Source organism: Populus trichocarpa, chromosome 13 (genome assembly GCF_000002775.5).
Source record: "Populus trichocarpa isolate Nisqually-1 chromosome 13, P.trichocarpa_v4.1, whole genome shotgun sequence".
NCBI classification, from domain to species: Eukaryota; Viridiplantae; Streptophyta; class Magnoliopsida; order Malpighiales; family Salicaceae; genus Populus; species Populus trichocarpa.
Genome location: NC_037297.2, coordinates 5,012,919 through 5,038,241, shown reverse-complemented (window position 1 = coordinate 5,038,241; position 25,323 = coordinate 5,012,919).

Here is a 25,323-nt window from a genome sequence, read left to right as displayed (position 1 = left end):
AATTAACAAGGAAGATTCAAACATTATCTATGCATCAACCAAAACCCAAAAAGTTATAAATTTGCGGTTAAATTGAGAATGTACATGGCAACAAATCACATAAGATAATTTTATCATGACTTAAACAAAAGAAATCCATAGTGACCAAACATCATTAAAAAGCTCTCTAGAGTATTTTTTTAGATGCCTTCTATAAAGCTTTTGGTCATTAAAGAGAGTGTTTTCTGCTTCTTAAAAGAACGCTTTAAATCATAAAAATTGTTCTTCGTTCTTCAAAATGGGAGATAAATTTACTACTCTTTGATCCAAAAAGTGACTTTTGCAGATTAATTCTTTGAAATCTCATAGAAAAGAGATGAGAAGGTTTTAGTTGAATATTTTTTTCGCAAACAAACAAGATCTTAGGAAAAAGAGAGGATAAGATCCTCAAGGATTTTGTTGATATAGTTTTGAAGAGATGAAACACAGAAAAGGAACGTTTTTTTCGACATTTTTTCAAAGAGTGGGAAAAAAAGAAGAAAAAGATATTAAAGCAGGCCAGGCCTTGCTCAATCTAGGTTAAACATGCATTGTAGAAGGATCGTAGTCAACTCAATTTTATAGCAGGCCAGGCCTTGCTCAATCTAGGTTAAACCCAACCAATGTACCGAGACAACTCAAGATGCTTTTTTAATTATGATTTTTACCCCTCAGTTGGTAAAAAAGAAGAAGGATAATGATATTTTACCGAGGCCCTCGGTGAAAAGAAACCTCGTGAAAATATCATAATCCGGAAAAGAAAAAAAAGAAAAGAAAAAAGGCTGTAAGAAATCTTAAGGCAATGAAAAGAATGGTGTGCCATGTGATTGGGCTCAACAAATATCAACGGGCTATGGCCTAGACAGAGGACCTAATACGGGCATGTCCATTGCCTAGAGAGCTCATCAGATTATTAGCCAAGCGCTCTCCCGTTGCTATAAATCTGACGTCGAAGGTTTTCTTTTTTTTTTTTTTAATTCTGGGTAAAATATCTCTCACTAATATTTTGGGTAAGACTAGATAGATAGGTTGTGACAACCCAATTTTCTTTGAATGCGAAAAAAATACTGAAGTGATGCAAGTATTCTAAAAAAAACCAAAATAAATCTGAGACCTAGGTCTATGACTCCATTAAGGTTTAATAAGCTTAACTAATTTAATAACATGAATAAAAAAAGCATAAAAATGGTAAGTAAAGTGAAAAAAATTGCAACAAAAAAAGGTAAAAAAACTCGACTTGAACTCATCCGAGTTAGCACTCTAAATATGCGACTTGGCCATGACAATAGAGTATCTTTGCAAATTGAATAAAATTAGAAAGCTTAATTAGTAGACAACTCAATGTTAAAGGGAAAAACTGTAAAATTTTTTTTTTTTAAGAAACAAAAGCCCCCCAAGTCAAACCAGGTTAACCGACTAAACACTATGGTCATGGACATAAGATTGAGATAACCTTATTGAAAGAAAAGATAAAAAAAAAAAGCACTAAAACCAATTCTCAATCAATCAAATGTCGAATGATAAAATAAAAAAAAATCAATCTTAAAAAAAATTAAATGTTGAAGGATCTTATTCGATAATGATGAAAAAATTAAATAAGAATGTGATAACATCGTCCAAAAAAATTCAAAAAATTCAAAGCTCAATTCCTGGCAAATGAAATATTGATGAATGAAATTAAAGAAAAAAATATTCCAAAAAAGGTCAAAGAAACCTTTTCGAGTCCAGTCGGATGAGCATGCAAAATCTGAGACCTGGTTGTGATATCGAAGTTACCCCATTAAAAGCAAACTAAATAAAATTTTGAAGCTTAATTATAAAATAACTTAATGTTAAGGGTAAGATAAGGCAAATTATATTAAAAATAAGGCAAATTATATTAAAAATAAGTGAAATCCAATAGAAAACAAATAGAAAAATAAAGTCAATCTCCAATTAAATAAATGGAGAAGGATGAAACCAAAAAAAATATGTTAAAAAAAAAAAGCAAATCATAACGAATTTCTTAAACCTAGGTTAGTCTATTAAATTCTTAACCTGTAAAATACTAGACTTGAGCTTAATTGAAAAGCTTAATTCCCAACCAATTTAATGTTAAAGGGAGAAATAAAAGAAAAAAAATTATCAATTTAAAAAACTTGCCAAAGTAAAAAAAAAAATAGTAATTAAAAGAATGAGTGTTAAATTTGTTAGGAAAAAAAATCAAATGAGCATGAAATTGCAAAACAAATTTAATTTTAAAAGTTATCTTAAATAAAATAAATAACAAATAAAAGAACTATTATAACCTAATTGTTGACCACATTTTTCAAGAATTTTCCAAAAAAAATAATCCAAATATAGCAAAAAAAATAAAAAAATCCAAAAAGTATATTTTTGATGCATTTGTGTTATTTTCGGTATTTTAAGCATCTTTTCAAAAGAATTCAAAACTCAAGATTTTGTTTCTAATGCGTTCACTAATTAACACATTCATTTCAAAATAATTGATTAATCTTTCTCATTAAGTCTATCATAACCCATTTCTGGAATATTCTCTAAAATCACTTTTTTTATCAAAATAAAAATAAAAAATAAAATAAAGGTTGGCAACATGGAGGAAACACGTTGTGGAGGATTAAAAAAAACATAAAAATCAAGCTATAATTTTGGAGGAAATTTGAGGCCTAATTATACCCCATTATACCCAAAAATGGAGAAACAATGTAGATTCAATGTCAAAATTAAATGATTATTGGACGAATCTGTATAAAAAATTAAGTCCAAAGACAGAATTAAATCTTTAATAGGTCAATTTGATTTAATCATGGGCCAAATTAAAGTTTAATTATTTTTAATAATTAATTTGGATCCAATTAAATGATTTAATTAGGTACAAGGACTTAAATATACTTTAAATGGGTCAGATTAATTTTATTAAGAGCTTAATTGGTGAAAAATGAAGTTTGAGAGCCCAATTTGAGCTTAATTAAGAAGATTGGAATTATAAGAGATCAAATTCAATTTTTTCCAAATCAATTGATTGAAATCAGAGGCAAAATAGCAAGAAAATCAAATTTTTGGGGTCCATTAGGGGTTAAATTGAAGAAATTCACAACCAAGGACGAATCTGCAAAAAATACTCAACTATAGGGACCTAATTGATTGAAATCAGGGGTGAAATTGAAGAAAATAAAAGTTTAATGGTCAATTAGGGGTTAAATTTAAGAAATCCAAAATCAAGGACTAAAAGGAAAAAGACGCCGAAATCTAGGGTTTGAATTTGAAGTTTTCTAGGGACTAAATTGCATTTAATTGAAAGTTTAGGGTCAATTATAGGTGTAATTAACATAAATCACAAGTTGAAGGACAAAATTGAACTTTGGCTAAATCCCTAAATTAAAACCCTACAAAACCCTAAAACAGCGCCGCTTTGTTAAAAACAAAAGGAACCAGATAATGCGTCGTCTAGGTTTTGTTCATTGTCTTCTTCTTTTATCCGAAAAAGCTGTTCACGTCACCTACTTTGTATGTGCATTAAATACATCTAATCTTCACCAAATTTGATAAAAAGTGCATGGAAATGATCACCTGACATCCCACTACACCTCGGTATGGTCCGCTTAGGTGAATTGATACCACAACAGCTGCGACATCTGCCTAAAGTGACTAACTCAGGCAGCCTTGAACTGTCATATTTGACAGTTCATGTTGCCTACTTTGAACCAACGGTTGTAATCCTTTCCAACGGAATCAAGGGCCGAAATGTTTTTCCAATGAAGACAAGATTTCCCTTTTCCACCTCCTATAAATGGGGGTGGATTCCATGGCCCGAGGATGAAAAAGATCGGGTTCAGACTTGGTAAAAACTCAGGTTTTTCTTTGTTTTTCATCCTTCATCTCTCTCTCTCTCTTCTTTCTCTCTTTGTTGCCCCTTCTGCCATTCCCACTGTAGCACCGCCGAGACCAACAACGGCCCAACCGTCTCCTCCACCAACTCTGCCACAGACGGCTGGCACCACCAGTGAAGCCACCATTTTTTCCGCCTGCACCTCCATCTAGTTTGTCATAACCCAATTTTTGACCATTTTATTTTAATTATTATTATTATTATTTTATTTATTGAAAAGAAAAAAATGATGAAAAAAATAATAATGTTGGAAAAACAAGTAAATGAAGAATGAATTAAAATTTGGGTTAAGGACAAAATGATTGGAAGTTTTGGGGTTTAATTAAACTTTGGAATTAATCCAATTAAGCTTGGAATTAATTAATCCGATTAAAAGTTTAATTGGAGAATTGATAAGTTTTGAGACTTAATTAAGCTTGAAATTAATTTAATTCATCCAATCAAGGGTTTAATTGGAGAATTGATAAGTTTTGAGACTTAATTAAGCTTAAAATTAATTTAATTCATCCAATCAAGGGATTTAATTGAAGAAATAGCAAAGTTTGGGGTTTAATTGGAGGTCCAAATTGCGAAATTAAAATCCAAGGACTATATTAAAAAAGGCGCGCAAATGCAGGGGGCCAATTACAGTTTAAACCAGGGGTTTAATTACAAGACTTTCAAAACTGCATGGATCAAAAGGACAAATGGCCGAACGACGTCGTTTTGAAGACGTTGTTCATCTTCTTCGCCTTTAACCCAGTGACCGTTTTCTACAGTAAAGGACGCCGAACGTTGCAGCAGTAACCGTCGTCCGTTGGCTTCAGTAATGGGCGCCTTAATGGTGGTCGACCCTCAGCCTGCCGCCCATTATCTACCCGCCGAGCCCTATATAAACCGAGCAGCACCGAAGAGCAAAAGGGGGTTGAAAAAAAAAACAGAGAGAGGGAGGGGAGAACGAAAAAACCAGGAGAGGCAGAATAAAAGAAACCCATAAAACAGAGATAAAGAAAACAGTATACAGAGTAAAAACAGAGACAAAAGCAAGCAACAAACCCAGAATACCAACATTAACATCATTGTCTTCTTGATCGCCTCCTGCAAAAAAAAAAAAACCCCAGCATCGCCATCGTCTTCGTTCCTTCATCTCAAGAAACCGGGATAATAGGCTAGATAACCAGAAGCAAAGGAAACGCAAATCACAGAGAGAAGAACGCAAGGAAAGGTGAAAAGGGTGCCCTGCCAAGCGTGGTTCAATCACACAGAAGGAGCTTTGTCATCGTCTTCTTCGCCTTCGGCCAACCAAGGTAAGCCGCTTCCTCTGCCTTTCGTTCGGTTTCAACTTTGTCATCGTCTTCGTCGCCTTCGGCCAACCAAGGTAAGCCGCTTCCTCTGCCTTTCGTTCGGTTTCAACTTTGTCATCGTCTTCGTCGCCTTCGGCCAACCAAGGTAAGCCGCTTCCTCTGCCTTTCGTTCGGTTTCAACCAGTGACCGAGCCGGGCTGGCTGGGTCTAGCCCAGCCCATGTGGGCTGAGCTGGACCCAGCCCCAAAAATAATAAAAAATAGAAAAAAATATAAAAAGTATAAAAAATAGGAGAAATAGAAAAATAGAAAAATATGTGTATGCATGATTAAAAATAATATAAATTTACTGGTTTATTCACCAACGCCAGAGTCGGGAATAAAATACTGGTTTAAGTTTATATTATTTTTATTCGTTATATTTTTTTTATTTAGAAAAAAAATATATGTGCATGTATGAAAAATAAATTTATTTTTATTAGCAACATTATTCATTTTTATTTTGGGTTACGTAATACTTACCAACGCCAGAGTTGGAAGTATCCGTAGTCGAATATTCACTGACGCCAGAGTCAGGAATATTATAAACAAATCATCATAGTATAAGCGAATAAATGTTTAGCAATTGAAGACAAAACCAACAATGCAGTTTGCCTTAGGCAGAACGTTTAAGGGGTGATAATATCTTCCTTTTTACATAACCAATCCCGAGCCATAGAATCTCTGTTGACCAGTTAGGGTTCCTAGTGACCATAATACTAGGTGGCGACTCCTTAAATAAGACCTTTTCCCCTTAAAGAACCAGATGCCAGAAATCTGTTCTTTTTCCATAATTCAAGAGAATTATTTTTTAGGGTCGCCGCGATGTCGGGTGCGACAGAATGGCGACTCCACTGGGGACCTTAGGATTAAGCTTTGTCTTTTGTCTTATTATTGCTATTTTTTTTGTGTTTATTTGTTTATTTTTCCTGCATTTACTGCTTTAGCATGCATTCTTGTTTATGTTGTCATGCATCACTTTGGGAGCACACACTTTACAAACTAGGATAAGTGGGGGAGTAACGGTACCCCAATGGCTTTAGCCTGGGTAAGACTCGTGAAACCATCCAACTCTCGCTTGATTGTTTACTTGGAAGTGGTTGATATGCCAAACTGATATTACTCAGGGCCTCTATCTTCACACTACTTGTAAGCCTCATATCGACCTTTCATGGACGATCACTGAGCATGCGAGAGACCCTTTGAAACTAGATAATGACCAACCCTTTGATGCACTCAATAATTAGGAACTTCCTATTAGGTTGTCATCCCATGTAGGGCAAGTCCGCATTTCATACGCATTTTTTTAATTGCTTCAGCATTTTTGCATAATTACATGATTTACATTTAACAGGTTGAAATATAGGTTCCCCATTGAAACCCATTTATAACACTCGTTCAAGAAAAAGACAAATGGAAAACGAAGAAAGAGCCCAGTTGGAAGCCCAACATCAAAAAGAGGTGGATAATCTTAAAAAAGAAGTCACAAGGCTTACTAGTCTACTCGAGCAGGCCTTGAGAGATAAATCCGGAAAAGCAACACTTATAGCTCAGCCTGAAGATATGCATGTAACTCATTTCGATCCACAGAATCTGGGGGCAAATAGGGTGTCATCTGAATTTCAACAAGCTATGCATTTCCAGCCAGCATACCCCTCAAGAATTTCGTCTACCATTGATTCTACCGAGAAAGAATCTCAAAGGGGCAAGATGGTGAAAGAAGAGGACTTGGAAAAATGGACTGCCTTAGAAGAAAGGATAAGGGCAGTTGAGGGAGACCATTTGTGTGACCTGGTGAAAGCTGTCAATATGTGTTTGGTACCTAACATAGTCATTCCTAAGAAGTTTAGGGTGCCAGAATTCATTAAATATACGGGAACTCAATGCCCTATAACTCATATCAAAGCATACTGCAACAAAATGGCTGAGGTGGTTGATGATGAGAAATTGCTGATTCATTTCTTCCAAGACAGCTTGAGTGACGCTGCCCTCACTTGGTATATGCGGTTGGACAATACCAAGGTTAAAAAATGGAAGGACTTAGTTGATGCCTTCATGAGGCAATATAAGTTCAATATAGACGTGGGCCCTGATCGTTTAAGCTTGCAAGCTATGGAGAAGAACAACAAGGAGTCCATAAGAGAATACGCCCGGAGATGGAGTGAGGTAGCTGCACAAGTTAATCCTCCCATGTTGGAAAAAGAGATGATCAGTTTATTTTCCAACACCTTTAAAACTCCATACTTTGAATTCTTGGTTAGAAGCTCTGCACAACATTTTACTGACCTTGTTATTATAGCTGAGAGGATTGAACAAGCCATTAGGTTAGGTAAAATTGTTGATCCGACTGAAAAGAACGGTTTCACCGAAAAAGGAAAGGACAATGAAGGGGGTTGCCAAGGCACTTATCATTCCTATAGTTAATTTCTTCGCACCGACTCCCAGATATCAACTATTTTAGAGATAAAGCTATGGTGATAGTAGGTCGAGAATGGTCTGCATGTGACTGCAACTAAGTGTTGAAAAGATGCCTTTGTCGAGGAGAATGAATGGTTAAAAGATTCCAGAAATTCCAATCAATGATCACTAAATGTTTAGCCCCTTTTATGTGTTATCATGCCAGTATTCATGTTGGCATAAGTTCTTTGTTGTTTCTTTTCCAAAGCTTCAATGAAATAATGAGTTTCTCATTCAATCATGTTTACGACCAATCATTATTAAGAGAGTTTTGTTATAAGAACTCACGAATACACCTTTGAAGCCTTGCGTGATCTCATAGATGCAATTCATCTCTTGTACCAAAATCCATTTCCCTATTGGAGTTTTGAAAAAAAATTAATCTGGTATTTTGATTTCAAAAATAATTTGATGTTCATTCAAAAGTGATATTTTTCACATTCTAATTGTAGAATGACAAGTGAATCAAACAACTCCATCATTGAGGTGATTAACTTATAAACCAAAAAAATATTGTGAAAAAGAAAAAAGAAATAAACACCCTTACCCCATGACTCTTGAATCATGTGTTTTTAAATGTATGAATAATGGTATGTAGTGAACTCGTTGCTCATGACCTATGAAATGCATCTTTGCAAAGACCAAACCAACACACTGGATGAGGTCAAAGTTTATTGATCTTAACTGCTTGCGCTTGAAATGAGGAAAGGCCATCTTTGTTATTCCTTTCACGTTCTGAAATAAGTACATCCCTTGCGATCCCTTTTTGAGCCTGAATAATTTCTTTCATGAAAAAAATCCCGACTAGGATCACACCCCACACTGGGGGGCAAGAGAAAATTTCAATGAGAAAAGACAAAAAGCCGTGAGAAAGCCAAAAAGGCATAAGAGCTCAAGAAACTCAAAATGCTAGGGGGCATGCTCAAATCACTAGAAAAAGTGACATCCAAGATCAAATGAGTATGCCTTAGCAAAGCAATAAAAAGAAGAAGCAGCAAATCAAATAAGAGCGGCAAAAGAAAATAGGAATGACGTCAAGAGTCAAACTGTTGATAGTGATCCTTAGTCTTTGAAACCCTGAAACACTCTTTGAGCCTTATGAATCCTTTTCTTTCATAGCCAAAAACCACAGCCTACGTTACGTGCCTGTAGAAGTCCTTTCTAATCAAGCAAGCAAGCAACCTAGAACAATAAACAATGCTCTCAAAATGCAAAGAATACTTTTTCATAAGATTCATGACATCAAGAATAAATTACTCATTATTATTTATGCTAATAAAGATGAATGTTCAAAAAAAAAAAGAGAGACAAGTTTTTTCTCAAACAAAACCTCGAGCTTTTTCTCGAGCCCTTCACATAAAAACAAAAAGGTCATCTCATGAGACATATTTTCACCAAAAGACCTCATTGCCAAACACAAGAGCAAATAATCTCTTTTTCAAAAAAGAAAATAACCAAAGAGTTGCAAGATTTCAAAAGCAAATTGTTTTAGATTCACATTGAAATAATTTTTGTTTTCAAAATGCAAGATCAAGATTTCAAGATTCATTCTAGACCCATATTCCTTCACCAAACTAAAAGAGAGAGAAATGGGATAAAAGCCTCTTAAAACCATTATTTGTCTAAGTAGCTGACAGAGCATACTTGGGGGCAATGACCAGTACAAAAGGGCAACATTGGGTTTATAAGGAGAATCGATCCGTTCTAGAAAAAATAGAGGAACAGCCTTACCAGCCCTTGACATATGAGGAATATCGCGTGAGTGAAAAGCCATCTGAGTCGAGATCACAGCCTTCTAGCCCTGTGCTAAAGCAAAAGGGGCCTCCTTCTAAATGAAAAATGAAAAAAGACTTGTCGGAAAAGGTCGCATTTTTTTTTGGACCGCAATTACAATGGGAAGGCATCCCGAAACATGGTGAGAATCTTCCTTCCTGACTGAATCGCTGCTGTCTTCTTCATTCTAAGTAGCTTACGTCCTCTCCACCTCTGATCTAGCACTACCTACGATAGAATCCAAAAGTTCTAGAACGTACCTTCAACGGTTAAGCCAACTCGTCCCTGTCTAGTAAGCCATCTTCCCCCTCCCGCTTTCCCTGAAAAAGGATCGATGAATTCCCTTCCCTTCTCTCCACCGCTCGGTTACCGTAACGGATCACGATATAGAACCGGCAACCGGGACGTCCAGGGTAGAACTTTTGGGAACTTTCCACCTCCTGTTTCAATATTTAAAAATATGAAGAAAGAGTAGTGAGAAGGCAGAAGAGAAAATATCTTCTTCGGAATAAGCGAATATGCTTGCCTCTCCAAGGAAAGCATGGAAAGAGGTGGCCCGAAAGGGCTCCTTCGACCAGCTGAAGGAATTTCTTCCAAGTTAGTCGCCACTGAAATTAGGCATACCAAAAAAGATCTATGGCTTCGGCCATGCAAGAAATCCGAGTCCCTTTCCTCTTATTTTCCCATATGCATCGGCTTTCCTAAACGCCCTACAATCAAACGTGAGCCTAATCTCAAGAAATCTTTCTTTTCTCCTAGGAAAGGCTAATCTCCGCTCTAGATGGGAAATTGATCAAAAGTCCGTCTTTCTCGTGTGATCTACAAGTAGTGCTTGAATAGGACTTCTTAAGAATTCAAAGCCAAGCCAAGAGGGAAAGAAGTTTGCAGGTAGTTGTTAGACGTCGCTCCTAGAGCAGAAAGAAGTCAACCATCAAGAGATCCTAGAAGATCAAGAGAAAGAATTTCTCACAGGACTCAAAATCTTCCCCTTCCGATTAACAATCTCTTCCTTCCATTATGAAGATTCATTTATGAATTCTGAACGTTCATCTCTCTTTTAGTAGTAGTCGGAGTACTGGGGAATATCTTATCGTCAGAGAAGTCAAAAAGGAAATGCCAACTTTCCTTTCCCTCCTAAGCTCCTCATTTCACACAAGAAACTCTTTTCCGAAATTTCTTTTCTTTACTTCACTCGCTTTCGAGTCGACGAAGAAAAGAAGATTAACAACACCTTATGGAGATAGCTTGCCTTCACTCTCACAGCTTGTGTGCCGTGGAAGGGGAAGGTCTTGCTTCCTCTCGTGCCTTTAAAAAAAGTACACCCCAATTATGATCACCTTTAGAGTAAAACTAATGTCGTTCTCTGGTTATGCTGGAGGGATTCATCAGTCTTTGGGTAATGGCACTAAGCTTAATCCACTTAGGAAATCCCACGATAGAGAATGACCTTCACAGGAACAAAGCTCTATTTAATGTCGTTCTCCTGCTGTATGTTTTATGGATATAGTGTCCGAAAACCTCTCATAGCAGGAGTTAAGTCTAAATCAGACAGAGACTGATGGTCCAGGGTTGCGACACCTGAAATCTTATTGGCAATGGTCGCTTGGTATGAAGGGGATTCATGAGGGCTAAAGCAGCCTGGGGTGAGACCCGAAAAGGAGATCCATCTGTTTCCTTTGGTATCTCATGATCCTGTCAAGTAAGTTCTTACTAATTGACCATCTTTCTATTTGGTTTGGGGAGGAAAAGTGCGGGGGTGAGGGAGGGTTCCCCTCGTGATAGCATAAGGAGGCTAACTCGCTGCAAGTGAATATCCTAATGATCATGACTCGATCCGGTTTAAGAATCAAACCTCGCAAATGGACGGGACTCCACTTGGATACGGAGCTTTGCCTTTTCTTTCTCCCTTCCGGCTTACGAAGCAGGAGGCTGCTGAGGTTGAATGCATGCTATGTATTGAATTGAATGGAAGCGGTTTAGGTACCTGAGAAAATCCTAACTTAACTAAGGTAATGGGTTGTGTACCGGTTGAGGAGTAGGACCCTGCCCTTAGGCAAAAGAGGATGAAAGCGTAGTACTTTCTATACGTCAATAGGACTTCCTCTTTCTATATGAATAAGCGCAAGTTTCCCTTTTGAATGAGAATTAGCTGAACCTAAGTCGGAAGTATCTCAGGCTAGGCCTTACATCCGAGGGAAGGGACCTCTTAGTTGTTCGTTTACCAAGTTCGGCATTAAGGCTTTGCTCTAATGAAGAGTTCTTTCTATCGATCGCTTTCGCCCCTTGTAGGAAGCATGTCTCTACTTCTTTTCCCAAGATCAGATCTCGAACCAATACTCTATTGAATCCCAGGCCCCTTTATGTTACCATCACTTGGTTGCTCCAGAATGATAAAACCATCCATACTCGAAGAAAGGGCTACTCCCCTTAATGGACTAACGAGGACGCGAAAAAGCATCTTTCTATAGAATCGCCATCCCTTTTATTTGAATACTCACCAGCGGCAACCCTTCTCCGACCAGTGGCCTAAGCATTTTAGCGTAGGAATTGCTTTTTCTCTACCTTGAACACTGGAGTCTTCTTGTAGCTATATCTTACCACTGGATTGAACCAAAAGAAAGCATCAATCTACTCGAATAATAACTGATCGAGTCTGTTAGGACGAGCAGCCAATGAGTGGGAAAGACAAACTATACTATACTCCCTTTCTTCTAGACCAAGACATACCCGATGATAAGCAATGAATTGAGGATCCACAATGCCATGATAGAGTTTTCGCGTTCATACAAGAGAGACTCAGTAGGCGGATGAAGAGCCAGGAGCGGGAGCCCAAACTAGAATAGGTGAATTATTAACCAACTATTCCACCTCCAAGGATGGAAAGAGCCGATTCGTCTTCGAGCATTGCTGGCAATAAACCTCGTTGAGAGAGCAGGACGAACCTAGGTTGATTCTACAGGAATCATAGATTGAAGCTTAGGAATGCCCCTTGAGACTGACTAAGTAAGGAGCAGCGGCTGCCCACTCTCCCTTTCCTTCTGATGAGGATTCGAGTGTACTAACTAAGGTGATCTCTTTGACTCTCTTTTCAGTTTATCCATCCCACAGTGAGCAATTCCCGATCACTCGAAAATCTCTCTATCCAAAGGGGTTGGAGTCGTTCTAGAGTGAGAAGGAGAATGACTTTTTTCAAATAAATAGATAGAAGAGGCTTTCTGATAAGCCCACCCAGCGAAAAGAGTGGCTCTCCGGCGAACAGGAAAGAAAGGGCTGTTCAGGACAAAGCTCTAATCCCATAGGTGGGTCAGGCGGGAATCCAGCCAGTTCAAATCCAATAGCCAGTACCTCACAACTAAAGGAAATACCACTCTTTAAGCTTAGAAAGCGTATTGTGAACTGTCAGTGGAAAAGAAAGGGCTCTTTAAGCCAAGAAAAAGGGCATTTTTGAATGAGGTTAAGCCAGCCACGAGAAAGAGAAGTAGGAGATTAGGCCGCCTAATTTAGATCAAGGAGAAATTCCCCCAGAAAAGAAAGGGTAGAGCCTTAGTTACGTTACCCGCAGCTCATAAGCTGGTAACCAGTTTCAAACAAGAGTCGAAGCAAGGGGATTGAAATTCGAACTCGAAATATCATAAGAGAAGAAAGAAAAGAGCTTCGGGTTCAGAAGTCGTACGTCTGGTTCACCGCGAAGTGGGCTTGACGAGATTAAAAAAGATTAGGTTTTATAGAAAAAGGGAAGTCTGCGGACAGCCATGAAAGTCAGTAGTCAAGGACGTTAGGGCCTTTCCCAATTCATATCATATTGAGCCAAAAATGGGCACTAGGTTCCGTTGGACGAAGAATAGGCTGAAAACGACTATCTACGCTTGATGTTGCCCAACAGGCTGAAAATAAGAAGGAGAGTAAGCCCAATCACTTGAGAGTTCCTTCTATTTGACTCTTTTCAATAGCTCCAAGTATGTTCATAATACGCTCCTCAAATGTTCCCTCCTCGTTGCCTTTCATCGCTAGTTTCTTGGATTCCATCTGGGACTAGCAAACGACTCCACCATAGAAGAGAAGTCAAGGGTTGCGTCTGACTATTGTATTCTTGGAATGGAAGACTTCAGCGCAACTAGGAATGAAACTGGTTTGAAAAAACAGTCTCTTTCCCATGTGCTCTTATCCTTTGCTTTCACTCGCTCCAAGGAATGAAAGACTTCTATTAAAAAGACTGGCTGGCTTGACTTTGAGGTGAGGTACTTATACTTCTTTTCATTTTTCAATTACTTTCTTTTTACAGAGAATTGCCCTTCAGATCGTTCGTTAGCTTGCGGGAGGAAAGAAATCGATTAGCGTTATACCTAAAGGAAAGAAAAGAGAAGATAGATATAGCCCTCCCGGGCAGAAGCAAATGCACTTTTGTAACAGAGAAGAAATTACACTTAATGGGCTTCCGGTACTCCTCTCTCCACTCCAAAAGGGACGAAGTGACTCTCTAATTGGAGAAGATTTGATAAAGCGACCAATGGCTAGCCGGATAAGATCTTTTATTTGATTAGGACCGGCAGGGTGGAAAGCCTTACTACTTGAGGGGTGAAGGAAAGAAAGTAGATGGCTTGCTAGCTTTCCCGAGAAGATAATCCGCTATCCCCGCTTTCAATAGTCCTTCTTTTAAACTTGTCACAAGACGGGATTCACTCAGATAATGAATAATGCTTTCAAAGGGGCTTCCTTACTTACTGGTACTGGATTAAGCAAGGCGTCGCGTTATAACAACGTTAAAGGTTTCAGTTGAGGTTTCTTCTAATAAATACGAGAATTAAGGACATACGACCATACGAGGCCCTTTCTTTGTTGTGACTCTCTCTATACGCCAACAGGGAAATCGCTGCTTGCTAGATCCTTGGCGAAGGTCACTTATGATATGCTTGAACTATACCACAATCATAGGAATTGACCGGGAGAAATGCTCCTAAGGCCTCGCTGGCAACTCTTTCTTAATATATAGATATTAGATAGTCTACATACGAAATATTGAACACAAGGCCGGGCCCTCCTATTCCATTAGCCTTGTCACCACATGTCATAGACCGCTTATTCCCTTGCAGTTCTAAGCCTTATATTTGCTAAAGATTCCAATCGGGCGGGCATAGCGCAACTACTTCTTGCAATCGGACTCCGCTTAGAGAGACTGGAGGAGGCACATTTATGTGAAATGTTAACGTAGAAGCTCCTCTTTCATATTCTGGTATAGACGAAGCTCTTGGAATCTTATCCACTTCGGAGGTTGTAGGAGGTTAATCAATAGGGGAATCAGTTGTTCCTCTAAAACTTTTCATTTACTGGAAATCTGATATTCATTTGTTAATCAAACAAAGATCTGACTCAATTCAATAGAAACTTCACTTCTACCCTTATTCCTAAACCCTAGCCTAGTTAAGGGAGAAAATCCTAAAAAAAGCAGCTAATGAATCCGCATCTGTTGTCCTTGGTTGTCTTTCGTACTTGCCTAAGGCTGTTGTGGTTGTAGCTCAATCAGTTAATGTTTAAGTTCCTGTTCACAAAAAGAAAAACAGATTTTTCCGAAGACTAGTTGTTTATACAAAGACAGGCTGATTCAAGCGCATACGCTACTTCTATAAGACTCCGCAAAGACAGTATTACCTCAATAGATCAACCAATCACAATACTATAGCATCGCTCACTCTCAAACAAGAGCTACAACGCGGAACTGCATGCTGAAGTGGGGATCCTTTCAATTATTAAATTAACGCAATTTATGCTAGTCATCCTTTACCTCCTAATCCTAATATTATTGGGTAACATATGAAATGGCTAGCCGATTCTCTCAATATGCCTTGGCTTATGCTCGGGGACTTATTCGAGCTTTTGTCCCAAAGAGAGATGGAGGTCCTCCGATCTTTACTTTAGGTCTAGGCTTTCTTTCCGCTTATCTTTAGTCTAAGGCTTACGAAGGTGGTGGCTCCATAGACCGAACTCCCTCCTTCACGGGTATAGTATCTAATCCTCTCTCTCCTTTCTGACTCCCGGTGTGGGCTCAGGAATTGGATTCTTTTCTGGTTACTGCATGGCATCTATGTCCTCATTGTAAATAAAAAGAGAGTTCTATCTAAGTGGCCAAGGAATCGAAGTTTAGCTATGTCTAGGTGAAAATAGATAGCTAATCGAAGGAGTTGCCCTCAGGTTCTTTTCGTTACGTCTTCTGTGAGTTAAGGAGTGCCATCGTGTCATCCTCAGCAAGGAAGGGTCCTCTTGGAAATCCTGCTCCTTCTACGGCTGCTAGTATCCTTGTTCTTCTACTCGCAGGCAGGGCTGCTCTTGCTATTGTTGCTAGGATCCTCTTATCCTATTGGTTGCTAGTCCCGGGCTTCTAGGACAAAGTGTAAAGAGAAGAGTTAGAGTTCTTCCTCTTTCTCCCCTATCACTTAAAGGGAGATGGCCTAATTTCTATTCTATCTATGGATCGAGAATAATCGTCAGTTTGAGGCCTGTCTTTGAACATAAGGCATGAGAATCCTTCTCAGCGGAGTCTCTGTGTGTTGAGATCGAGGGTAGTTTGATTCTGGGAACCGAGCCGGCTTCGGCCAACGAATGAAGTTCTTTAGTAGGTTATCCGGGCATAGTTGAGTTAGGAGCGAGGGAGTTCCATTTACTAGCAATATCCTCTTATTCTCGGGAAAGGGCAGTTCCAGCTAGGGCTAGAGGACAGTCACATTCCTATTAGTAGGTTGAGGCCAATACCCGCAATCAAGTCATACTCAACAGCAATCAAGTTAAAATCACCAGCAATCAAGTAAGCATCAACTGCTTTACCGTATAACAGTTCCTTGAGCAGATGTGATTGCAAATCTTCTACTACCAAAGAATCTCTATCCGTCTTCCTTCCAACTAGCACAGAGCCTATACGCACTGAGGAGAATTGCTATGACCTAGCAGACCTCTTTGCATCCGTTAGAGTAAAACCCTTGGCTTGGCATTCTGCCCCTTTTCGGTATGGTCCTTTCATTCAGGCCTTTCCTTATGCACCGATGGTTTCATGATTCCTTGAAAAAAAAATGTTTGCGAGCGTCAAAGCACCTAACCATACCTACTACACCATGCACTCCGCCGGTAAGCAGCCCGAACATGAAAGAAAGTGCATTTGGAAGCATATGTGTGCCACTTTGGCACGAGATTTCAGCTCTACTTTGACTTTCATGGTTCCACTGTTCGTCGAGATCCCTTGAGTGCTACTAAATGTAGAGAAAGACATTCATAGCTTGAACCTTCTGGTCACTTCATTCCCTTTACATAAAAAAAGGTTTTGCTTGCTTTTCCACCTACCTCCTATGAAATCGTGACTATTTATATAAATCCAAAAACCTGCTGTCACTCCACTGGCTGTTAAGAAAGCTCCCATGAAGGCTTTTCCGGTTGCTAAGGCTGGATCAATTACTTCATCAGGATCCACCTCTAAAGTCCGTTCGCCCAAAGCCGCAGTGGCTACTGCAACAACTCATCAAATCGAAAAGATTGGAAAAGAAGATCCACGCCGACGGCTGTTATCTCCAAAGGTGAAATAAAATAAAGCAAAACTCCTACTTCTAGAAAGAAAGTTGCCGCTCCGGGAAAGAAAGGCTTCACTCCCTGGGAACAAAATAACCCTTCCTTTGAGAAATTCAACTATTAGAGCCATTTCTTTCGGGTGATTTCGACTTCGAAAGCCATGAGCCCCATTCATGAAAGCCTACGGAACAAACTTTCTAGTCGATTCATTCTAATTTTGGTTTTATCCTTCCTTAAGAGACTCCGGACGCTCATTGTCCGGAGCCCCAGGCATCCGGTTACCTTTCTTCTCTTACGCAATTCCTGACTAGTCGTAGTTAGCCTAAGGACCGGAATAAGAGGTTTCGGCGTATCGGGGCTGCTAGGCTTCTTTCTTATGGGAGGGGTTCGCGTCCAACTCTTATCGAGACCCGGTCATTGGCAACATCTTCTAACTCGTTAAGCGGCCTATATAAGATAAGTCTGATCGTCTCCTACTTCTAACTCAATAGCCCCCCACTCTCCTACCGGCACCTAACCAGGTGACGAGTCGGATCTCTAAAAAGACTGGCATGGGCCTCTACCCCTGTGTAGTCTCAGCCCGCCAATAAACCATTACCAGGAAAGATCAGATGCGCGGAATCGCAATTGGTTAAAGATCACTGAATTACCACTCCGTGGGCTATTGATAACTGAATACTTGTATGCCTCTATCAATGTAGTAACCCTCTTTCTATAATCTTAATGTGAAAGCAGAACTAGCGCTTAAATGGTCAAATCTTGGTCTCTGCCTATCGCCGGGACGTGTGATGCGGAGGCTTCCGTCCCAAGGACGGACTGGGAAGTTATTCCCCTTCAACTTGACCAGCTTAATCACCTAAAGCCTATGAATGAATCGTGACCGTATCCACGTCACATTCGACGGTCGATTAATTAAATTGGCTTATTTGAATGCTGAAAAACCGACTTTTCGATGCTTGAAGTATGGTGACACTAAACTAAAGCGTTCATAAAACGAAAAATGGATCTAGCCAAACGATCGTAGATTTGAGTTTTCACGTACGCCCTAGTTACTCACTTTCCTCCCTTTCTTTTTTATTGACTGGAAGGTGGAGGTCCCTGCTCGCATTAGCTGTGGATCTCGAATGGCTGGGCCTGTCCTAGACAAAATCGCTGGTCTCTAGTGTTGATGTGACTGTGCTTGACTTAGGCTTTGGCTCTGCTCTTGTGGGTTCTGGTCTTGCGTATCAGAAGTTGCCTCCTTTCGACTATTTTTTTAATTGGCAAAGAAAAGACAAAAGATTCTTGCCTATAGAAAGAATGGGGTGACTGATGTACTTGCTTTGCCTTCAGCCTTGCTCTTGATGCGCTGTACAATCTAATCTGTCAGGAGATCACGTCGTCTTGCTCAGTCAGAAGCTGATGGTCTAATAGAGGCATAAGAAGAGCAAGAATCTATTATGCCTTTCGCTCAGTTAGGAGCCTGTAATAGAACAGGAATTTGACTGGATTGAGACTCGCGGTGCTTACACCTCTAAAGTCAGCCTCGCTCAACAATTCCTCGAGACCAAAGCAAAAGTTCTCTTTCGATCCCAAGGAGTTAATTACCTATTATTGTTGGCTATTCCAATGACAGAGAGATTAGGGGAATATACTGACCGAGAAGAGAGAGTCAGAGCCATTGAAGGAATAAATGCTTACGGGACAGAGAGGAGATGCGCAGGTGTATGAGCTCCGAGATGTGTAGATAGAAATAGAAGAAGCCGTTCCAACAGGTCCAATAATCCTAGGGTAGTAGGTGATCCGATGTAGCTAATCCGACCGGCATTAGTAGACGAGTTCCAATGAATATAGTAGCCCTATACAATAGACGGCAGTTCCATTATATGTCTTGGGATTGGCTAGGTTTCAAAGGAAGGACTTCGTTTGAAGAAGGAACTGAACTCCAACTTTCTATTCTATCCCGGACCCTACTGAGAAAGTCTCAGGTAATACTAAGATTCAAGGGGCAAGAGGACTAGACCTCAAAGACCAGTCACTCGAGACTGGGAATCCTAAGAGAATGAAAAGAGAGGACGAAAGACGGACACGCAGACACATAGACGCGCTATAAAGAGGAGATTCCTTCGATTCTAGTTGAAACTGGGAGTACATACATTCCAATCCCAGCAAATTCCCTTATAGTGACTTGAGTATACATACGTATTCTCTTTCTATCTGCGACTACTTCCGGGGCTAGACCAAGAAATGCTATTTCCGGGGCCCTCACTTTATTTAGGGCTATCTTTCACCGTTGACAGACATGGGCCCGGTGAATCAAGCGACGAAGTAGACCTTCATTCCGTCGATCGAGGAACTTTTGAATGCTGGCTCTTGCTGATTAGTTTCACTGTAGGTATGCAGCTTTCGCTTCTCGCCCCCTATAGGCCTTGCTTGCCTTAATTTGAAGAGGATGAAATCGGTTGCGCAGGTGAAAAAGAAGGTCTTTCTGGGATGTGAGATTTCCGCCCTCTTTCTGAATGAGATAGTATTGGCTTACCCACTTGCTTCCCTTCTATGCTTGGGTTCGCTTCCGGCTAGCTTTCTTGTGCGGTAAGAATGAACCTCCCATTGCTCTCTCTCCGATAGCATGCAGCTTCTAATCTAATAAAGATAGAAAGTGTGCAGTGAGGTAGTGTAACTAGGTAGCCATACTGAACTCGGCTGGACCGACAGCAAAGAAAACTATAGTTGTTACTGGCCTGCCATCAAACATCAAAATAAGCTTTTCTGGACCGACATAAACCCTCTGCTCTTTTCTCGGCATCTCTCTAGAGGAATCGGAATAAGAGCTTCTTCTTCCTACCCCTTCCCTTGGTCACTGAATCCTAATCTGACTCCCTGAGGTCACTTGGTCTGGGATCGATAATGGCCTTAGTTATTTATCTTAAACCTGCTACGTCATCGCCTTGGTGTGTGGGCTACACAGAGGCTCCGACATTACCCTCTTGGCCTATTCCGTTCTCCTGTTTTCAAGGATGGTGAAAGTTTGAAAAGAAAAGCCGGCACTCACCGGAAGAACTCCCAGGTGGCAACTCCTGTTATCAGAGTTCCACATCACGTACGTCACTCATAAGCCCTTCCCTTAAAAAGGTTGGCTTGGGACGAGCTCTAGCCGACCACTTGGCCGCGTCCCCACCGCAATGCATTCATTGATCTCTTCGTTCGTAGAGACGAATAAAAAATAGGGAAATCCTGTTCTGGTCTATTGTGAGTGTGCTCTATGGCCTTTAGCGGTAAAAACCTCTCATGAGATCTAGTTTTTTTGCCCAGAGCAATGATACAGTAAGAGGAAAGCTTCTGAGCTCTAATTTCCGACTTGACCCTGACCCACTTGGAATGCTAGCCTGTGCTTCTTCTGCCCTACTCTATGGCATCTATTGCTATATGAAAGAGTCCATCATTTCATCGCACGCTGTTAGGAAGAAAAGATATGGAGCCCTCCTGAATGGAAGACTTAACGAATCTGGATGCAGCATTTCTTTTCTTTAACTAAAACTTCTCCTCCCTCTGTGCCATTTGTCCCTTCTCCTATTGATTCACTTCATCTGCACCTTTCCCCAGCAGTAGATTCTTCTTCAATTGCTAACGATGCCCTTATCCTTCTATCTGTAACCCTAGCAAGGGAAGCCTAAACAAAGCGTCACACTCCTAGTAGTGCACTCACTTTCACTTCCTTTTACAGAAACCTATTTCTTTCTTCAAAACAGCCGAGTCTATTTCCTTTTCTTTCTTACTTGGGAAGCACTAACTCACAGATGGCGTGACCACGAACGTCCTTTCGGGGGAAGAGCTCGAGGTTTTGTTTTTTATCCCCTATTCCACTGCTCTAGCCCTTAGTACTTTTCCTTTTGCACCTGCCTTGTCGAGAGGCATTATTTCGAAAAGACTTTATTAAAGTGGCGAATCGGCTTCTCCCTAGCATTCTACTTCTTAGAGATCACTTGTTCTAATAAGACTTTAACTAGCTTTCCCCCTCTTCGGGTTACGTCTTGCACCCTTACTACATCTGTCGTTAGATCTCCTTTAGTTCGAGAGTCCGACTTATTTGATCAGCCGCCCCGCTATGGATTAAGGAGCTAATGTTTTCTGCAGCACCCCTGCCATGTAAGTTTTGTAGGAAGTTTCCGACCTCCTCTATGACTATTTCGGTACTTATCCTCCTGTTTTATGGATGCAACAACATGGCGAGCTGTGCGTTCTGGAGTGGGACCTTGCGTAATCCTGCCTGTCCCCGGCTAGTCCCTCCATACCAGCTAGCAGTTTAGGGACTCCCCTTCTTTACTGAGTAGGGTTCCCGGGTGCCTATGCGATTATTAAGTCAGGGTGCTACTGTACCAGAGTCATCTATCGTAGTAAAGGAAAAGTGCCTACCTCGCACTCTGAGGCAGTCTTTCTATCGTAAAATCCTTTTCTTTGAAGCACCCTTCGTCAAGTCTAGTACGAGTGGGTCGAGAGGGCCATTACGTTCCGTCCGGAGCTCAAGAACTGGCAATCCGCCGTTCGAGATGGTCTCTTGGAGGCCGGCATCAGTTCCTACAACGGGTTCAGATTGGATCATGCTTTGGGCACCAAGATCGAAGGCAAATGGTCTACAAATATATGAAAGATGCTCGTAAGATTCATTTGCAAGCTGGGCAGGAAATGGTTTTCTCACAGGATTTGATGGATTGCTAGCTGTCTCACTGTAAGGCTTTACAGGCTCGCTTTCTTACTGGATGGGAATGCCCTACCCTAACTATGTGTCACTTCTGACGGGGAACTCCAATTGAAATCGCCTGGAAGAGGGGAAGCCCTTCTTTATTAGCTTATTAGCTAGCTAAGTTTAGGGTTCGGCCTTACACTGGAACTATATAAAGTGTTTCCTTAGACTGCTACTATATACGGGCTGCGGGCCTTTGAAAAGGATAGGAGACTGGTTGAAGAGTCAACCTTCTTTGCAAGGGAATCTGTCCATCAATCCCATTCGGGTTCATATGCCTCTTCAAGTAAGTAATTTACCTAGTCTGTTGACATGGATAAATTCCCATTCCTGCTTTCAGTTATGGATTGACTAGTTATATTTAGGCTCTAAGCCCTTATTCTTTCAAAATGGACATATTCTATTGGGTTGATTAGGTCAATCAGGTCCGAAAAGCTGACGAGAGCTCTTGCAGCTGCTACTCTTTCTGGGGAGCCCCTTTCTCTCACGCCCGCCCATTCTGCCGGAGGAAATGGGATTCGAACCCATGATACAAGAAGATTGTATGTCGATTTAGCAAACCAATGCCTTAAGCCACTCAGCCATCCCTCCATGATCGGAATTGGATGTGCGGTTGGTTGCCCGAAGGGCTATCTGATCCGATGCCCGTAGCGCGCGTACTCTTCCTCTATCTATGAGCGAGACTCTATCCGGATCTGCCCAGCATCCAAGTCATCCCAATCTGCCAGGCGAGGCTCCCCACCACACTGAATGATGAACTTTGCGCCTCTAGGAGGGTCAAGCCAAGCCTGAATGGAATTCATATCTCCTTCGTCTAGTCGAGAAGGGGCTGTGACTCTTCTATTACATTACAGAGAAGTCCATTCTCGTCATGATCGATCTACGTCCTACCGTAGTGCCCCTAGAACCTTAGAAACCAAAGATAGCTTACTTTACTAAAGCGAAGGACGTGTTTTGAGATTGCACGAGCTAGCCAGCCGTTTTCTTGCTTCCACCCGCCTATCTGATCTTTTGAACAGGCCTTCAGCTTCAATCAAATAGGCCATAGATAGATATATATCGAGATTCACTCATAAGACAAGCGACTACAAAAATGGTGTATATAAGGTTTGTAGCACTGCAACCAGCCTCTATACCCGTCGAAGAGATGGATCCTCTGGACACCGAAGTTCGGGGCATCCCTGATGACTCAGAAGAGATAGAGCGGGGGTTGGTAGCTGTCAATAGCCCAGATGGAGATATAATGTGGGGAGACCCCGATCTCCATGAGGATGACGATTGGGAAGTGGTTACCCCAAAGCAAGAATTCGACGGTTCCGGTCACCCGTCGCGGACCACCTGAAATCAAAGAGAACAACAAAACCATTCCTCAGATGAAGACCAAGAGATTGCATCATGCATGATAGCGGTGGGCCCTGCTTTGGCAAAGAAAGAAGAAAGGCTAACTTCCCTTCTTCCTGTTCTAGAGCCGAGAGAAGAATGCACACTGCCTACCCTAATCGAGTTGCTTGAAGATTTCGAGAGAAGCCTTCCCCTTATCTCTACTCATTTGAGTGTGTGAAGCCCCCCCTTGTTCAGCCCGAAAAACCTTTTTTCCGGTCCCTCGGGAGTGATACGAGCGAATTAGGATACGCTCGTAAACTTTTTGAGTCAAAAATCCTTAACTTGCTAAACAATCCATTTTGGTCCGTTATCGGTGACTAAAATCGTCGGGTACTTCGAATCGAGCGATGATATTCTCGGGCTTCTCCCTGAAGCTAGGAAAGAGAGCTACTAGGAAGCAAGTATTCAAACCTCGGTTGAGGTATAAGTATGACCGGTTCTGGAAGATCTATCTTTCAATGAAGAGAAAGCCTTATGCTTAACACATGCAAGTCGGAAGCGAGCTACTATCTTATTATAAGACAGACTGGTTTGCATTGGTAGCTATGCTTAGCGTCGACATACTTTTTTTTTATCTTTCTTTCGCCAAACCCTAACCTAACTTCGAAGAAAGCCGGTAACCTCCCGCCTCGTGATCTAAAGAAGAAGCTTTCATCTCCGGCACCCTGGAACCATTTGAGTCTCGTACCAAAGCTCCTATCCCTACCGCTTTAATCGGGCAAGCATCTTCTCTCTCTTCTGATTCTGATATGAGAGGAGGAGGACCACAGGATCCGCTGCAACTAGAAGTCGATCATCTTGTCCCCGCTCCCTTTTTCTTTACTCGATATGGGTATGCCCCTTCTCTTTAGTTAGCTTCGTGGGAATCCCGGATCTCTTTCTTAAGCTTCCCGCCCTGCTCCTGATTCCGTTCCCGTGGCACCTTTCTCCGGCCTGACGCCCTCTTCAAGCTTGCCTGCCCTCAGTCTCCACTCCAGCTTTAGTTCTTTCCTTTATTTTCATTTTCTTTCCTTGGGATGTCTTGCCCTAGGGAAGGTACTTTTTAGTTAGATTGATCCTATCCTATCTGCTTCTTAGCTTAGTCGAAAGCTAGAGATTGATTGCCTTTCACTCGAAGTCAAGCAAGTTTCCTCGGTCAAGCTTATCCCCCCTTTCCCACATTAAAGAAGTTAATAGACGAGGGGTGACGTGGCTTAGCTGGTAAAGAGGTAGACGGAGAGGACTGAGTGTCAGGGTTCTTCCCCGGGCATTTCCCGTTCCCCTACAAAGGAAGGGAGATGTCGCTACAGCTACTACTAATATGAGAGTAAGACTTGGCCCGGATCGAAGGATATGAGGGAGGAGACTTTCGGAAGAGGTGAAGCTTACTCGAATGAAAAGAGAAAGCTTTGTCTTTCCTCGTGGGGTGGAGGACCAGGAGTCCTAAAGTCTTTCTTTTTTCGATTTCAGGCTTTTTGGGGACTGAGTCTCCGGGTCTAGAACCATTGCCATAGAATTTCTTGGTGTAAGCCTTGTAAGCTTTCCATTCCAACTCTCTCCTAGTCTTTCCCGTGTGTGTAAGGGGCTCTTGTAGGTCGATTGTTGTCTGATTGTTGTTTTCGATGTATTCGAGTTGGAAGTAGGGAATGCGGTTGTGGTTGCAGGTGGAGGTGACGAGCCCCGCCTTCCATTCGTTCGAAGCTCTCTCTCTACTCAGCCTCGCAGCTACGCTAGTAATCTGCTCAGGACCACCTCTGTCACCAAAGTAACATAGCCCACGGTGAAACCGTAGCGGCCTATAGTCGGAGCATGCAAACATCTCCTCACCCACGTCCTCTGGATCTATGACCTCTAGACTGTCCCAGTCAACCACAACTACCAGTCTAGCAGCCAGCCGAGTCATGAGCGAACCGAAAGGGTAAGAGCGTAACCTCTTGGTAGCCCGGACGCGGATAATAATCGTGTCCATCACAAACCCTGCTATGCAACTGTCTCCCCGAAGCTAGAATAAACAAAGCAAAGAAAGGTAGGGAAGGGACATCGTACCACTGAGTCGGTCGCGGGTACAGTATCCTGCACAATACCCTATGCCACACCCTGTACTAGGGAGGATTCGATAGCACTTGCAAGAGACTGGAGACTGAACGAAGGCACACTGAACCTTGAAAGCGGATTGGTACTGGACAACTAGGACATCTAATGCACTGATAGTAAGCATTCCATCTAAACTCTGAA